A 15,974-nucleotide genomic window follows, 5' to 3' on the forward strand; every position below is an offset into this window, starting at 1 on the left:
TGACTCTGCCTTGACTATGCTACCTTATTTTAGAATTAGTTGTAGGAGAGGTGTGTGTGTGTGTGTGTGTGTGTGTGTGTGTTCGTTCCAAGTTTAAAATACCTGCCATAGTCTGTCCTTCAAGCGAAGGGTTGCTATCAGTACGCTGAAGAAACGATCTGGGCTATAAACACAGGGAGGACTGACCCTTTGAATGGCTGTTTTCACCAGAACAACATACTGGGGGGTTGAGTTGGGGCGGGGGGTTGGGGGGGGGGAAAGAAGCATTTCATGTCTTATTGTCTTTCACTGTGCTGGTGATTTGTGTGTCGGTGGTAAAGCGTCTGTTTGTTCATTCCTGAGTCAGGCCCTAGTGCTGAATTTTATGAATGTTCAAATAAGGAGTCACTCATCGACCTCACCCCACCCACCTCCCAGGAGCTTGTTTCAATACTGATGCTTTTGGGTCCTTTCCCAGAACTTGGTGACTTGAGTTGGTTTGATTTCACAACTCTAATGGGAAGCCGAGAAGAGAGAGCTGCCTGCTTGAGCAGGCCCAGATTGGGAGGGAGGTCGGGGCGGAGTCCTGGAGCCTTAGAAGGTCATCTTCTCACTCCTGTTTGACAGCTTGCTTCGTTAAAATTGCCCTTTTGCTTTCTGACTTGAGTGAACTGTTTTCCCTTTTTCACTAGCTGCAGGATAGGAGTCAAACCGGGATCCAGGGGCGTGTGCCAGGTTCGGAGACGACACACGGGGCCACTCCAGGTAGCACTGTGTGCTAACCCCCAAGGCCACAGTCAGCAGTAATTGCTGGAAACACTGAAGGGAGCAGGACAGGTTATTGTCTTCCAAGACAATCACTCTAAGGCATCCTGACGGGAAATAGGAGAAAGAATTCGAGGAGCCCCATTCCTCACCTTGAGGGAGAAAATGAAGCGATTATTGCAAGAGTCAGAAGAGGAAATCATGGTCACCCTAGCACCCTCCCCCAGGCTTTCCCCAGATAAGACGAAGGAAAAGCCCATGGATGGAATTAAGAACAAGTCCTTAGGTCCTGCTGGATCCTTACCAGAGGACAGTGCTCTGTCCACTAGCTGTGCCTCTGTACCCTCAGCCATCGAGAGGAATAGAAATGGGGACTTGACCCAGCACTGCAGCTTTGGACAGCAGACCAACAGCCAACTTGACTCCACTGCTTGTGCTTCAGAGTCTGCTTCTCGGGACATCTCACCGGCCAGCATGACCATGAGCTGTCCAGAACCCTCAGAGAGGAACCAAACCAACTCCCCTTTGTCCACAGAACCTGGCCAAAGCCGCAGCCATGAACAGCGAGAGCCTTTGGGAGACGTAGTAGAATATATCATCAGAGAGCTGCAGGGCATCAGCCGTCTCCAGACGGAGATTGCTGAGCTCCGGCAGCACTTGAGCCAAGTTCGGGGTTCTGTGGATGAGGTCTCTAGCTGTGTAGACTCTGTCCTGAGTGAAATAGAAGGCTTGCAGGGGGGCAGCAGCTCTGTGGTCAAGGTGTGCGCTGGGGAAAAGACCCAGGAGCCCCGTGTGGAGAGCCGTTGTGAGGAAGCCATTCTGTATCTGTACGGACTTCCTGAACAAGATGGGGAAAACACCGTGGAGCTGGTAGAGTGCTTCCTGGCAAAGCACCTCTGTGTCAATGGTATCCAGTGCAACAGGTACATCAAAGAGGCCCACAGGACAGGCAGAGCCCCTGCCCCCAGACCCACAGTGGTGAAGCTTGCCCAGCTCGAGCACAGAGACTTCATCCTGCAGAGATCCATCCTTTTGCAGAATGTAGGGGTTCGGATTACCACCAGAGAAGAACCAAACTGGCCACAAGACGGCAAGAAGGCCCCGAAAGAGTCCAGATCGTGTTTGCAAGCACAGCTTCAGGATCGTGGTTGGGATTCTTTAAACCAGGGTGAACAAATTCTTCCGATGGAAACAGGAGATAGAGGACCCGTAGCAGGAGCCTATCAGAGAAGGACTCCGAATGAACAGAGAGAACCCCGGGCCCTAGAAAAGCAAGGCCTTTGCCTCCTACCTAAGAACAACTTAGCACAGCGAGGCCATATGTTGAAGCCAGGGGAAGAAGTAGAGGAAGCTTCAGGAACATCCCAAGTTCGTGGCAGCTGTGGAGCCCAGACAGGGAGAGAGGCTTCTCGGACGGCCCTCCACCAGCAGGAAGCCTCTTTCCCAGAGGGGGATTGTGGGAAGGCTAAGGTTCTCAAACAGTGCAACCAAGGACTTGAAGAATGTGACGTAGTAAAAAGAGGAAATGACTGCGTCAATACAAATGAAGCCAGCACCTGCCCGCTACTCTCCGGATCGCTGAAGACAGAGAGCGTGAACACAGAGGGCAAGCTCCTAGGCTTGGAAGCTGGGCTTGATATTCTAAGCTCAAAGCAGCTAGAAGACCTTTTGTCAGAGAAGTCCAGGACCTTTGCTACTCTGAGCTGTGACGGCATGATGGAGGAAATTCTGATGGGGCCGGATTCTTTCAGTGACATGGTTCACATTGACCTCAATGAAGAGGAGGGGCATGCCGCCCAGGTCCTCAAGGATGTCTTTGACCAGTCCGCTTGTGCTCTGGGTGGCTCACAGGAGGATGAGGATATTGAAATCAAGTTTTACACAAGCAAACTGGGCAAAGCGATCCACCAGTTCCGTTCTGCTCTGCAGGGGGTCTTTCAGAAACTGGAGAATAGTGGGTCCATAAGTCCCGAAGACCTGGACAGCAATGAGAGTGGTTCCCAATCGGAGAACAGTGATCGACTGCTGGGCACTGTGAGTTCAGGGGGAGCCCAGGATTGCTCCGCAGAGAGCCCTGGAAGCCAGGGGAGTGGAAGCTTGCTCAGCGTGACCGTTGGTGGAGTGGACCTCTCCACCCAAGGAGATCCCTTCCCTCAGGACCCCAGCAGCCTCTCTCCTGCTTCTCACAATTTGCCGCCAGCATATTCATCGCCAGGATTCACTCTGGCACCCTGTCTGGGCAACGAGGCTTGTGCCCGGCCTGACTCTCCCAGGCAGGGCAGACTAAGCCTAGAGCAAGTGTGTACAGAAACCATCTACCTCAACAAGTGCATCAGCAATTTCAAAAATGTTCTCAGAGAAAAAAGACTGAGGCAGAAAAAGCTTTTGCATGAGCTAGTCCAGAAGGCAAACCATCTCTCAGTAGAAGCCGTGCACTCAGGTACTACGAGTTTCTGTTTCTTGGGGTCCCAGTGGCTGGGTATCCTGAGTCCCAGTGTGGGGGTGAGTCTCTCAAGGTGATGGGGAAAGTCCACAGCTTGAGATCGTATCCGTTGTTGGTATGGATTTTAGGCCATTCCTGTGGGGAGTAGAGTTAAAGTGGTTTGACAGGAGAGAAGTTCCTGTCCTGTCCTTGGGGAGCTCCCAATCCAACGGGTGGGGGTGGGGTGGGGTGGGGGAGAATATGCTCCAGAAAGTACCTTTGCTGAAGAATTAACATCTCAGCAGGAGTCGTTAGATATTTCAAGTGTTTAATGTAGGCTGGAATGGACAAGGAGACATGTTTGCTCAAGGGCATTAGTGGGGTTGGGATGTCCATGTCTCATTGAAGATTATTCTCCTCGGGTTTCTTACTAAGTGAAGATGGCTATTTTTCCAGCTGTTGATGGAGCTTCTTGACCTATGAGAGGCTACTCTGGGAATTCCCCTTGCCCGAGCCTGTCTCTTTCCAGTTACCTGGCCTTCTTTCTGATTTGCCACTGTCGAGGGGTGGTTATGATACCTGCCTTTCCGCAGGTCATTTTCCCTCTCTTCCCTTACCAGTTCATGCCTGCTCACCTAAGAACTGGGGAATGGAATGGTTGGGGACTACAACAAACCAGAGAACTTTTATCTAAGCGTAAGGAGAGATGTAGCTTTAAAATTACCTCTCCTAAATAAAGTAAATTTATCCAAAGAGCATATGTTGTATTCTTCCAAATTTAAATATAAATGAGGTTTTCCTCATCTGCACATAACCTGATTAATCGTTTTTAAGCAAATTGGAATTCTGAAACATACTGTGTTGGCAAAGGTGTGAAGGAACAGGCTTCCTTCCTTGCTGGTGATAATGGGAGTGTCAGTTGGTACAACCTCTGAGGAAGGCAACAGGCAGAACTTATCACCATTGCAAGTATGCATAACCACTTCCAGGAATACGTTTTGCGGACATGTGGAAGTGACATATGTTCAAGGTAACTTTTTTTAAAAAACTATTTTATTGGGGGCTTGTACAACTCTTATCACAATCCATATATCCATCATGTGTGAAGCACATTTGTACATTTGTTGCCATCATCATTCTCAAACATTTTCATTCTACTTGAGCCCTTGGTATCAGCTCGTCATTTTTTCCCTCCTTCCCCCTGCCCTCCCTCCCTCACAAACCCTATTCAAGGTAACTTTTGAAGTATTGTTTTAATAGTAAAGATTGGAAACAAGCTACATAAGTGTTTTAAAAGACTGGCTAAATAAATTACTGGCAAGTCCAAACAATGGAACATAATACCATATACCTCTACAGGGAATGAAATAGCTGAATGGAAAGCTCTCTAAGACATACTGATATATGAAAAAAGCACAAGATGCTCTCATTTATATGAACGGGAGAAGAAAGGAGTACATACCATATGTGACTGCTTGGATATGCAGACAGCATCTCATGAAAGATACAGAAACTACCGATACATAATTGCCCTTAGAAAAGTGATTAGGTGTCTGGGAGACAAAGATGGAAGGGGCATTTTTCTCTGTATATACCCTTCGATGCTTTGTAGGCTTTGAATTATATGGCATAGAAATAAATTTAACTATTAGAATCATGTCACTCCCTTTTCAGATATCCTTAGAGCTTGCTCCTTAATGATTATTTTAAAGCTGAATCTAACTTCTTTCAGTGGGAGTTCGAAATCACCGTTGGTTTATGCGTCCTGCTTTCCCCCTGTTGTCTCAGGATGCAACAGCCAAAAGGGGTCTTCGCGGTCTCACAAACCGGCCTTCAACTTTCTGTTTTCTGCATAGCCATATGTGCGTGCGTTCACAATGGCAGCCAGATTCACGACGGCAGCCCTGCAAGTTCTACTCATTTTCAACTGACAGCCCAAACTACACTGCCTCCGGGAAGCTTTCTATATATAATTCCTCAGGTGTAAGGGGTTTCTCTCTCCTCTGAATTTTGCACACCTTTGTTCTTCTCCTGTGCATTTAGAAATTATTATTTTAGAGCAACTCTAGAAACAACTGAGGAGCCCTGGTGGCAGTGTGGGTTAGGCATTATTAAACTTCTAACTCCAAGGTTAGCAGTTCAAATCCACCAGCCGCTCTGTGGGAGCAGGGTGAGACAGTTTGCTCCCATAAAAATTTATAGTCTCAGAAACCCTACTGAACCTCTCTGTGAATTAGAATTTTCTAACTCTATGGCCCTGCATTTGTTTGTGTGAGTGTGAGGTGGGTTAGTATTAATCTAACCCTTTTGTGAAAGTAGTACTTTCTTTCAGAGCCTTACATAAACCTTGGTAGGAATTGCGGCACCAACAACATTTATGCCTGATTCTTTAGCTTGCAAGGTTCCCCTTCTTGGCTGACAGCTTGCGAACCAATGCAGAAACTTGTGGTACCGTGTAGTGACCTGATAGTGGCAGGTACAGAGATAATCGGGGAGGAGAAAGCGGCTTTCGGGAGGGCATGTCAGGAAGTAAGCCCCAGTGCTGGGTCTTACCCAAGACGTGGCCTGGCCTGAGAGCTGCAGAGGGAATGGTGGGGGTGGAGTGGGGTGGGGGTGGGTTTATTGGGCAGTGGCCAGTCTCCTTTTGATGCTAGACCCACACATGACTCAAGCACCAGTCCAGAGAACAGGGAAAGTGTGAGTGGGGCAAGGACAGCACACAGAGTCAGTGACAGCCATCTCCCCTCGCAGGCGAACTGATTCAGTAGAACAGTGACTGCTCTGGTTGGTGCCTTTGTGGATCTACACTGAGTTGTTATAACTTATCATTCGAGTGCTTTTTGTAATCCCAGGCACTGCTTTAAGCACGGTCGCAAGTATTAGATGAAATCCCGTTATTTTGTTCCAACAACTGTGCCACAATAGCTTTATGGCAGCCATCAGGTATTGCCAAATCTAAGGGCCATTTTCTTACTCTTTTTTAGCTGTAACATCATGCATTATTTTATTTTATTTTTTTATAAATCATTTTATTGGGGCCTCGTATTACTCTTATCACAGTCCATACTAATGGCCCGTTTTCATTCTTCTTCCTCAATCAGCAACTTGATACAATTGATTACTTCCTTTTTAAAGGCAGTTTATTGGCATTTCATCCACGAATCATACAATTAAACAGTTCAATCATATCAAGAAAAGTTGCACAATCATTATCACAATTGATTTTAGAACATTTTTTTCTTCCGTGTATTCATTGTTATTCATGTAATTTTAAAAATTGTGACAAAGATATACACAACAAAGCATTCTCCCATTCAACAACTATGTGTTTAATTCAGTGCTATTGATTATACTCTTCATGTTGTACAACCATTATTGATAGCCTTTTCCAAATTATTCCCCCATCATTAACATAAACTCAATGCCCCCTAAGCAAAAACGCTTCCTCCTTCACCCAGGGTAACCATAGGTCAAGTTTGGTCTTTCTTTCTTTTTTTTCAGTAGTTATCTTGATTTAACATTCATATATCATACACTTCTATAGTTAAGTTGTATATACAGCATCACGATCAGTTCTAATTACATCCCTTTTTATTATTGCAGCTTTATTGGGTTATGTAAGTTATATACCACAGAATTGACCCTTGCTGTTGCTGTAAGGTGCCATCAAGTGGGCTCTGAATCATAGTGACCCCGTGTCCAATAGAGCAAGCCAGTGCCCAGCCCTGCACCAGTCTCAGGATTGTTATATGTGAGCTCATCATCGCAGCCACCGTGTCAATCCATTTTGTCGAGCGTCTTCCTCTTTTCTGCCACCCCTCTACTTCACAAAGCATGTCCTTACCAGGCACCAATCTCTCCTGATAACAAGTTCAAAGTACGTGAGATGAAGTCTCCCCATGCTGGGCATGGCATCCCTGCCATCCTTGACTCTAAAGAGCATTTGGGCTGTGCTTCACCCAGGACGGATGTAGTTGTCCTCTTAGCAGTCCAGGGTACTTTCCACATTCTTCACTAGCCCGTACTTCACACGCGTCGATTCTTCTGTGGTCTTCCTTAGTCCATGGCTCATTTTCACGGGCATGTGAGGTGATTGAAAACACCACGGCTCAGGTCAGGCACGCCTTAGCCCTCAAAGGTACAGCCTTGCTTTTCAACACTTTAAAGAGGCCTCATGCAACAAATTTACCAAAGTCACCCTTAAAAACCCTTCAAATTTATATAATTCAGTGGTTCTTGATATTTTATTAAGTTATACAACCATCACTGTTCTAACCACAAAGCATGTTTATCACCCCAAAGAGAAATACCATATCCATTAGCATTCACTCCCAAATCCTTTATCCTGGCAACCACTATCTTTCTATTTCTATGGATTTGTCTATTTGGGGCATTTTTTATCAATGGAATCATACACCATGTGGCTGTCTTTTTTCATTTAGCATAATGTTTCCAAGGTCACTGTGATGTAACATACTCTATTTCTTTGTGTGACCAAATATTTCATTTTTTTACTCTCTAGTTCTTTTAAAATTTTTATTATTAATCATTTTATTAGGGACTCATACAACTCTTATCACAATCCATACATACACCAATTGTTTAAAACACATTTGTACATTCATTGCCCTCATTATTCTCAAAACATTTGCTCTCCACTTAAGCCCCTGGCATCAGCTCCTCATTTTTTCCCTTCCTCCCTCTCCCCCCTCGCTCATGAACCCTTGATAATTTATAAATTATTATTTTGTCATATCTTGACCTGTCCAACGTCTCCCTTCACCCACTTTTCTGTTGTCCATCCCCCAGGGAGGAGGTCACATGTAGATCCTTGTAATTGGTTCCCAAATATTTCATATAAGAATATACTACATTTTATTTCTCTCCCATCAGTTGATGGATATTGAGTTGTTTCTATCTTTTGGTTATTATGACTAATGCTTCTATTAGCATTTGTATATAAATTTTTGTGTGGACATATATTTTTCATTTTCTTGGGTATATATATATATACCTATGAGTAAAATTATTTAATCTATAGATCCATTCATTTTTTTAACACATCATTTTATTGGGGGTTCATACAGGTCTTATCACAATACTTATGTATGTCTGTTGTGTCAAGCATATCTGTACATTTGTTGCCATCACCATTTTCTCAACATTTTATTTCTACTTGAGCCCTTGGTATCAGCTTCTCATTTTTTTCCCCTCTGAGACTTCATCTTACATACTTTGGACATGTTGTCGGGAGAGACCAGTTTCTGGAGAAGTCGATCATTGCTTGATAAAGGAGAAGGGCAGCAAGAAAGAGGAAGGCCCTGGCCAAGAAGAGTGGCACAGTGGCTGCAACCACGGCTCAAACAAGAGCACGCGTGAGCCTGGGGCAATGCCATGCTGCAGTGTGCCATTCCTCGGTCTGTAGGGTCACTCTTAGTTGGCACTAGCACCACCACCATCGCCATCACCCTGAGGAGTCTTTCCTTCAATCAAGGCTGTGACCCAGTCAAAGGGGTTTCACTCTGCCACGACTGCTGGCTGCTCACCGAGGCGATTCAGGTGTTAGATCACAACATGGGGGATTCCTGCCACACTACTGCGAACCCTGGCCCAGGCACGAGGTACCTTACCTTGCCCCTTCAGAATTCCTTTTTGTTCCCAAACTTCAAGAACATTTTAAAGGAATATGATTTGGGTCCCTCAAGGATGTCCAAACTTAAGTTTTCACATGGTATAAATCCAAGAATGCCTAATTATTTTGAAGATTCAAAGATACAGCTTCTGAAGTATATAGACCTAGATGCAGGATATGTTGAGAAACAATTGCTTCACATTTTGATATTTTTGTTTTAACAAGATTCTATGATTTTATAGCGGTACTGTTATACCCTCTAGTAATACTTTGTGTTCTTGAGCTTCACTTTGTCGTCTTTTGTTCAGCTCCTATATGTCATCATCTCTTCCATTAATTTTTTAATCATTTTATGAGGGGCTCATACAACTTTATCACAATCCATATATCCATCCATTGTGTAAAGCGCATTTGTACATTCATTGCCCTCATCATTCCAAAACATTTGCTCTTCACCTAAACCCCTGGGATCAGGTACTCATTTTTCCCTCCCTTCCCGCTCGCTCTCCCCTCCCTCATGAGCCCTTGATAATTTATAAATTATTATTTTGTCATATCTTACACAGTCTGACGTCTCTCTTCACCCACTTTTCTGTTGTCTGTCCCCCAGGGAGGAGGTCACATGTAGATCCTTGTAATTGGTTCCCCCTCTGCACCTCACCCTCCCAGTATCGCCACTCTCACCACTGAAGACTCTTCTTGAACTCTGGCTTCCTCATTCATTGGCTTCAGGACTCCACTGACATGTCACCCTAGCAATGAGGCCCTCCCTGAAAACCTTTTATGAAAACGTAATAGGAACTGTAACACCATCATCTCATCAGGGGCCACTAACATTTCCCCTTCACCCCCATTTTTTCCAGCACCGCCTCTCACGCACCTGACATAGTACATATATTCATTTGCTCTAGAGAGCAGACCCTGAAACAAAAATACCCGCTTTGCAATTTGGATTTTCCACTTACTGTGACTTTAGGCAAGTTCTTTAATCTCTTTGATCATCAGTAAAATTAGAAAAAAAAGCTGAGGCAATAATAGTATTCACCCCATGGAGTTGTGAGAAATAAGTGAACTTATTAAACTAAGGTGCTAGATACATAATAAGTATTCCATTTAGTTAGCTGCTATCATCATATTCACCATCATGCTTATTATCTGGTCCTTCTACCGGAATAGAAGCTTCTCAAGAGCGAGGATTTCAGTTCATTCACTACTCTGAATGCACAGCAGGTTCGCGGTACGTCCTGTGTTTGTTGAGTGAATCAGTCCTCACATTTACCCTGGGAGGTGGCTAGTCTCTCAGTGGCGTTACGGCTGTTTTATTGGGAATATTGAAGGAGTTAGTTGTAAGGAGGCATACATTGTCTCATCGGCGTTGTGTGAAAGAATGAGGTCATTCTGGGAGTCAGGAATTTTCCTGCAAAGCGGATGTTCTAAGGGAGGCTTCATAAGGCTCATGGAGAAATGGAGTTAAAGGAGAATAGGATTTTCCACGAGCTTTTTGAAGCTCCCTCGTGTATCAATTAAACGGAAGCCAAGTCCGTGTGGACGGAAGTCCTGAGGTGTCTTAGAAAGTCAGAAGCACAATGAACTTGATTGTCAGCAAGGGAAGTTTTTATTCATAGGGCAAGGCAAACCGAGTCGCGAGGGCAGCAGTCCCTAAGGGTCTAGGAACTGGTGTAGGGTCCTGGCTCAAAGAACTCTCTCTTTTCTGGTGATGGAAAGAGAACTACTTAAAAAGCAGCTGTGAAAAAAGCAAAAAGGACGGCGGGGGAGGGAGAATAGCTGTTTTCTAAGTCCCCAAAGTCGAAGATGTCCTTTACTATATACAAAAATATTTTACCAATATGCATTGGGCACCTAGCAAATGCCAGATCAGGTGGCTCAGCCCTTAAGCTACTCCATTGTCTTTCAATCCATTTCTCCATAATTGTTTTTGTTTTGTTTTGTTGTTCCCTCCATAAACATTTTTAAGCCCTCTCTTACATATAACTCTTGCTTTCAAGGAGTTCACCAGGATGAAGGAAGACATTTACATACACTATTACAGTGGAAAGGGACCCTCATGATGCAGAGGTCAGCAGTTCAAGCCAACCAGGAAGAAGCTGTGGCAATCTGCTTTTGTAAAGATTCACAGCCTTGGAAATCTTTGGGGGCAGCTCTGCGCTGTACTGTAGGGTTGCTATTACTCAGAGTTGACGTGACAGCCATGGGTTCATCACAGTGGGACACAATAAATGCTGTCATAGAAGCTTCATGGTGCAGGGAAGGTGGGCACCTGATTCTGACTTTGGGGATGAAGGCACATAAAGAAATCTTCACAGAGACATTAATACTTGCATTAATAATAGCTTTGAGCCTACCTAGTAGACAAAAGAAGAGGTGTAGGAGGAAGGTATGCCACCTCAGACATGACAGACAGTGTTCAGTAAGACTGAATTACAGAACCATGAAAGGAGTTGAAGAAAGGGAAGCTCACAAGATAGAGTACAAATGCTGTGTCATTTAGATGTGGAAGCACTTTGTGTGCTATAGGAAAGAAATTTTAATTTTATTCCAGCAGTGTTGGGAACCATTGAGGGGATTAAGAAAAGAAAAAAAAATGTGATCGGAATTTTGAAATAGAAAAAAAATGTAGAGGATAAATTGTGGGTGAGCAAGTTTCATGGCAGAGATCTGGTTGGAGTCTCTCTCTCTTAGTTTGGAATCTTTTGATGTAGTTCAGATAATGAAGGCTTGAATTAGGCCAGTGGCAGTTTGAAATGGAGAGGCAGGAATGGAGGCCAGATATCTCCATGGCATATTATATAGGACATATTGAGTGACTGATGGGATGGGGTGGAGAGGGAGGAATCTAATGTCTGACTGGGGTCTCAGGTATGGGAAACAGGAAAGAGTTTACAAGACTCAGTGTGGCGTTTGGATGTGTTGGATTTGAACACTGCCTAAGCAGATGCTGTGCAGTAGGTACATGCTAGAGGAAAGTAGGGGTCTGAAGACTAGGGAGGATAACTTCTTTGTGCAGTAGAAGATAGGTGGCTAGTGAAATGGCATAGTATAACAGCCATGAGGGGCACCAAGGACTCCGTTGAGATTAAAAGTAGACGTCTATGGGAACCGATCCCAGTGATCTATATATAACCCCCTCCCAGGGGATGGACAACAGAACAGTGGGTGAAGGGAAACATCAGTCAGTGTAAGACATGAATATATATATATATATAATCAAGGGATTGTGAGGGAGGGAGGTGAGGGGAAAATGAGAAGCTGATACCAAGGGCTTAACTAGAAAGAAAATGTTTTGAAAATGATGGCAACAAATGTACACATGTGCTTGACACAACAGATGGATGGATGGATGGATTGTAATAAGAGTTGTACGAGCCCCCAATAAAATGATTTTTGAAAAATAATAAAAATAGCTTTAAAATAAATTATAAAATTGGGAGAATTGAAGGCAAATTTCCTCCCCTCCCTTTTTTATTGAATAAACATAATATAAGCACACATTTTTTAAAAAATCTACATCTAGTTGAAAGACAGAGCTAGAGAGAGAGAGGAGAGCTGCAATCTCATCCACCCCAGGATGAGACTTGTCAACCCTGATGTGCTAAGTACCAGCGAGAAAGATGACCAGAGTGGAGGTGCCTTCTCTTTTCAGTTGCCATCTGGCCTATTCCCGCTCAGGGTGACACCATGTCCCCATGTGTGTCGGGCTAGCCTGTGTCCCTGGGTTTCCCACGTAGACCACGTAGACCACCAGGCCTCTTTTCCTAGTGCCTCTGGCAGACTTGAACTTCCAGCCTTTCGGTTAGCGGCTAAGCACTTTAGCCCTTTATGCCACCCAGGGACTGACTCATGGGTGAACTAGGAGGGCTTCATGAACTCTTGCTAGGGCGGGCATCTGGGAAAGCTTCCCAGATCTGGGCTTTGGGGGAGGAATTGGATTTTATTCTGTGGGAAGGAAGGGTGAGGTGCTGTTTCGGGATGACGGCAGATAACGAGGAAATACATACATGGCGTTTTGAATATGCAACCTGTTTGGGAAATAAGGTTGTTGTGGGCAATTAGATTGTGGGAAGGAAAGTAAGGGGGGCCCATTTTGAGGTTAGGGCCAGATCATAGAGAACCTTGTCTACAGATTGGTATTTATTCTTTAGGCATTGTGGGAAACAGAGGGACGCCATCCAGAATCTTGGACTCAGGGTGAAGAATGTATTTAGGACAGTGGAGGAGGAGAAAAACATTTCTAATTTGAGTCACAGGGTCAGTTAAAGTACCCCGTGCCTAATTTTCTTATTCAAAGGGAGCTGGGTGTTCTGGGGGCGGTGGGGAGTAGCTAGAGAAGGGCTGAGTCCCTATTCCAGGAAGTGTCTCTCTCGTCTCACCCACCTTCCTGGAGCTGTGCTAATTTGGAGGACTCCTAGTGCAGAGTTCATGCTTCAGGACAGGCCTCGTGTCATCAGAAATAGTTTCAGGAATCGGGGACTTCATAATTGGTTTGGGTTCTTCCTTCTGTTTATGATGAGATGCGATGTCTGTGTAGGCCTCCAGGAAGAGGAGGGGAGCTGCAGTGACTTTCCTTAGAGGGCACCGCCCACGACCTGGAAGGCAAGGTGGTCTCTTGGCAAAAAAAGAAAGGAGTAATTTATAGACTTTCTTCTTCTTCCTGCTGTGGCTTAATTGGGGCTTTCTGGAAGGGACTAGATCCTTTGGATTGTTGTCCTGGATTTGGTCGATCAGACCTGGGATTGCAGTTTGTTTTACTGCCCAGGTCATGGTAACTTCTGTTCAGGCAGTCCCAGGTTGATGCCACCTACCCAGACTTGGGAACACGGGCCGGGACTTGCTGGGCACTCATAGTCTAGTCCACTCTGCCGAATGGAAAGCCCTTGGCCACAGAACTGTGGGCTTTGAGGACTTCTCCCAGACTCAGAGTGAGCTCATGTGGCTTCTGAGAAACCATGCACTCTGTGCCCAGCCCACTGGCATCACTGGTTGGACTGGCCATGACACCCTGGTGGCCCGGCCCAGGATGCAAGGCATGTTTGAGAGCTGTCAAGGATGGCTGGGATCCCCCCACAGAGACCCTGTCCTTCGGGTTGAGTAGCCCCTGCCCTGCTCCATACTGCAAAGTCAAGACCAGCAAATAGTGGAGATAAGGATTCTGGGAGCTATTCAGCTAGACTCTGAGAGCTGTCCAGTTCAGAGGACCTCCCACTCCCCATGGGGTGTAGCTGGTGTTTAGGTTCCAAGTCATAAGACTGAATGTAATAACTTCTTTTGCCCTCTCTTTCTGCTCTTTCTCTCCTTGCAGAAGGAAAGCGAGGAGCCCTTCAGGTTGTGTCTTGGGCCCTTTGGGCCCTTTTTGTTGTCTATTTTCCACCCCTTCCTTCTGAGCACCGTGTGCATGTGTGTGTGTTGTATGCGTGTGTGTGTGTGCGTGTGCGTGTGCATGATCTGTGCTTCTGAGCTTGGCTCATCCAGACAGCCTGGTCTTCCCCCAAAGCAGTTTGTGTGCATGCTCCATGCTTGTGTGTGCTCCTGCAGACAGTGCTCCCTGGAGCCCCGTGTGACGGCGTGTGTGCCAGCCAAGGTGTGCACTCAGCGTAGCATGTATGTGCTTTTACTCAGTTTGAGGGCCTCAGACACGACGGCCTTGGTCCCCCCCCCCTGCTTTGCTCAGTGTGTATCCATGTTCTGCCTGGTGCTGCAGACCAGCTTGCTGTACACCCTGGCTGCACCTGCTTGCACGCACACGCTATTTGAGAGCGGGAGTTGCTGCAGGCAATTTGCCTCTTGCCCGGGCCTTGAATTGTGAGTGTGCTTTGTGCTTGTGAGCAGGCTTCCTGGGCTCTCTGAGCACAAGCTCTGTAGACCTGTCCTGTGGTTTCCCCCTGCACGAGACTACAGGGTCCACAGATGCTCTGTGCCTACAAGCACTGGTCTTGATGATAGTGAAAGCTTGCTTAGCCTGCAATTAGGGGTGCTAGTGGACCCTGTGGAATCCACCCAACATGGCCTGTAGCCCTAAGTGCAGGACCCAGGTTCGCTTTGTTTCCTCAGAGCCCACGTTATGTCTAAGAATCTCCTTCTTGTACGTACTTTGTGTGGATATAGATCTCCTTCGTTGCCAGGCCTCTGGCAGCACCCCATGTAGGCAGGCTATGGTCTGTGTGTGCCTTCTCACTCTGGTGTCCCTTCCAAGCCCATGTAATGTGCGCAGGCTGAGCCTGTGAGCCCTGGCTCCCAAAGCCTTTTTGTGGCCTTACTACCTTAAGCCCCGTGGTTTCCGGCAAACATTTGTGGAGTGTAAGCTCTAGTTGATAGGAGCTAAGAATTGGGTTGAGCACCCTCATAAACAGCCCCAAGAGGTGTATCATTTCTGGTATCACCCAACTGTTGTACTTTCTGCTGGACCCACTGTCTTTCATGTATCTGCTTCTGTTTGCCTTGGGGGCCAACCTGTCCCTTCACAGTATCAGCCCTCCCACTGAGCCAGGGTAGTAGGTAGAGGTTATTTCTGCACAGTGAAGGGCTCTGGGCAGTTAGTCATGTGAGAAGGATTTTAAAGCCAAAGTTCATCTTGAGCCTTCTGCTGAGCCAGGTAATTCTCGTTCACCTTTCCATCACCTGTTAGCCCTGTCTATCAGTCTCTGTTCTACTCTGTGATGCCTCACTCTATCAGCAATCTCTCCTAGCTCAGCTCCCCTGCAAATATCCCCACCACCACCACCCCTGTCCTACGCTAAGCAGCTGACTTGTCACCTTCGTCTTGGAGCTTCTCTGCTTCAGGATGATTAGCTAGAGCCCAGGTCTCAGGACCCAGGGAAGTTGGTGGCATGGAGGTGCACCAAGTGTGGCAAGAAGCCGCAAACATGGCAGCAGTGGGAGCTGTTGTTCCTAAATAAGATGTGCCGTGGGTTCTCTGGGGAGCTCGGGGAGCTCCGCAGCTCTCTGCTCTGAACACCGCTGCAAGGACATGCTTTGGGGTTTTTAGCTATTTTTTTGTTTGTTTTAAATGTGGAAGCCTTTAATATGGAAGTGGTGTGCCCCCCCCATAATTCCTTCCTTACATTATTCATTCCCTCAGTTTTCAATTTCCTAGTGAATTCACCAGAATGATAATCCAAGTATCTAATCTCCCCCAGGCACATAGTGTTTCTCCGAGGCCTC

At 46.0% G+C, this 15,974-nt stretch overlaps 1 protein-coding gene across 2 annotated transcripts in view; it reads left to right on the forward strand.

Annotated features, from left to right (window-relative positions):
• Positions 1-15,974, forward strand: part of UNC13B (unc-13 homolog B) — a 208,662-nt gene that overhangs the window by 156,011 nt on the left and 36,677 nt on the right. The window lies entirely within an intron of this gene.

This window comes from Tenrec ecaudatus, chromosome 10, assembly GCF_050624435.1.
Source record: "Tenrec ecaudatus isolate mTenEca1 chromosome 10, mTenEca1.hap1, whole genome shotgun sequence".
NCBI lineage: Eukaryota > Metazoa > Chordata > Mammalia > Afrosoricida > Tenrecidae > Tenrec > Tenrec ecaudatus.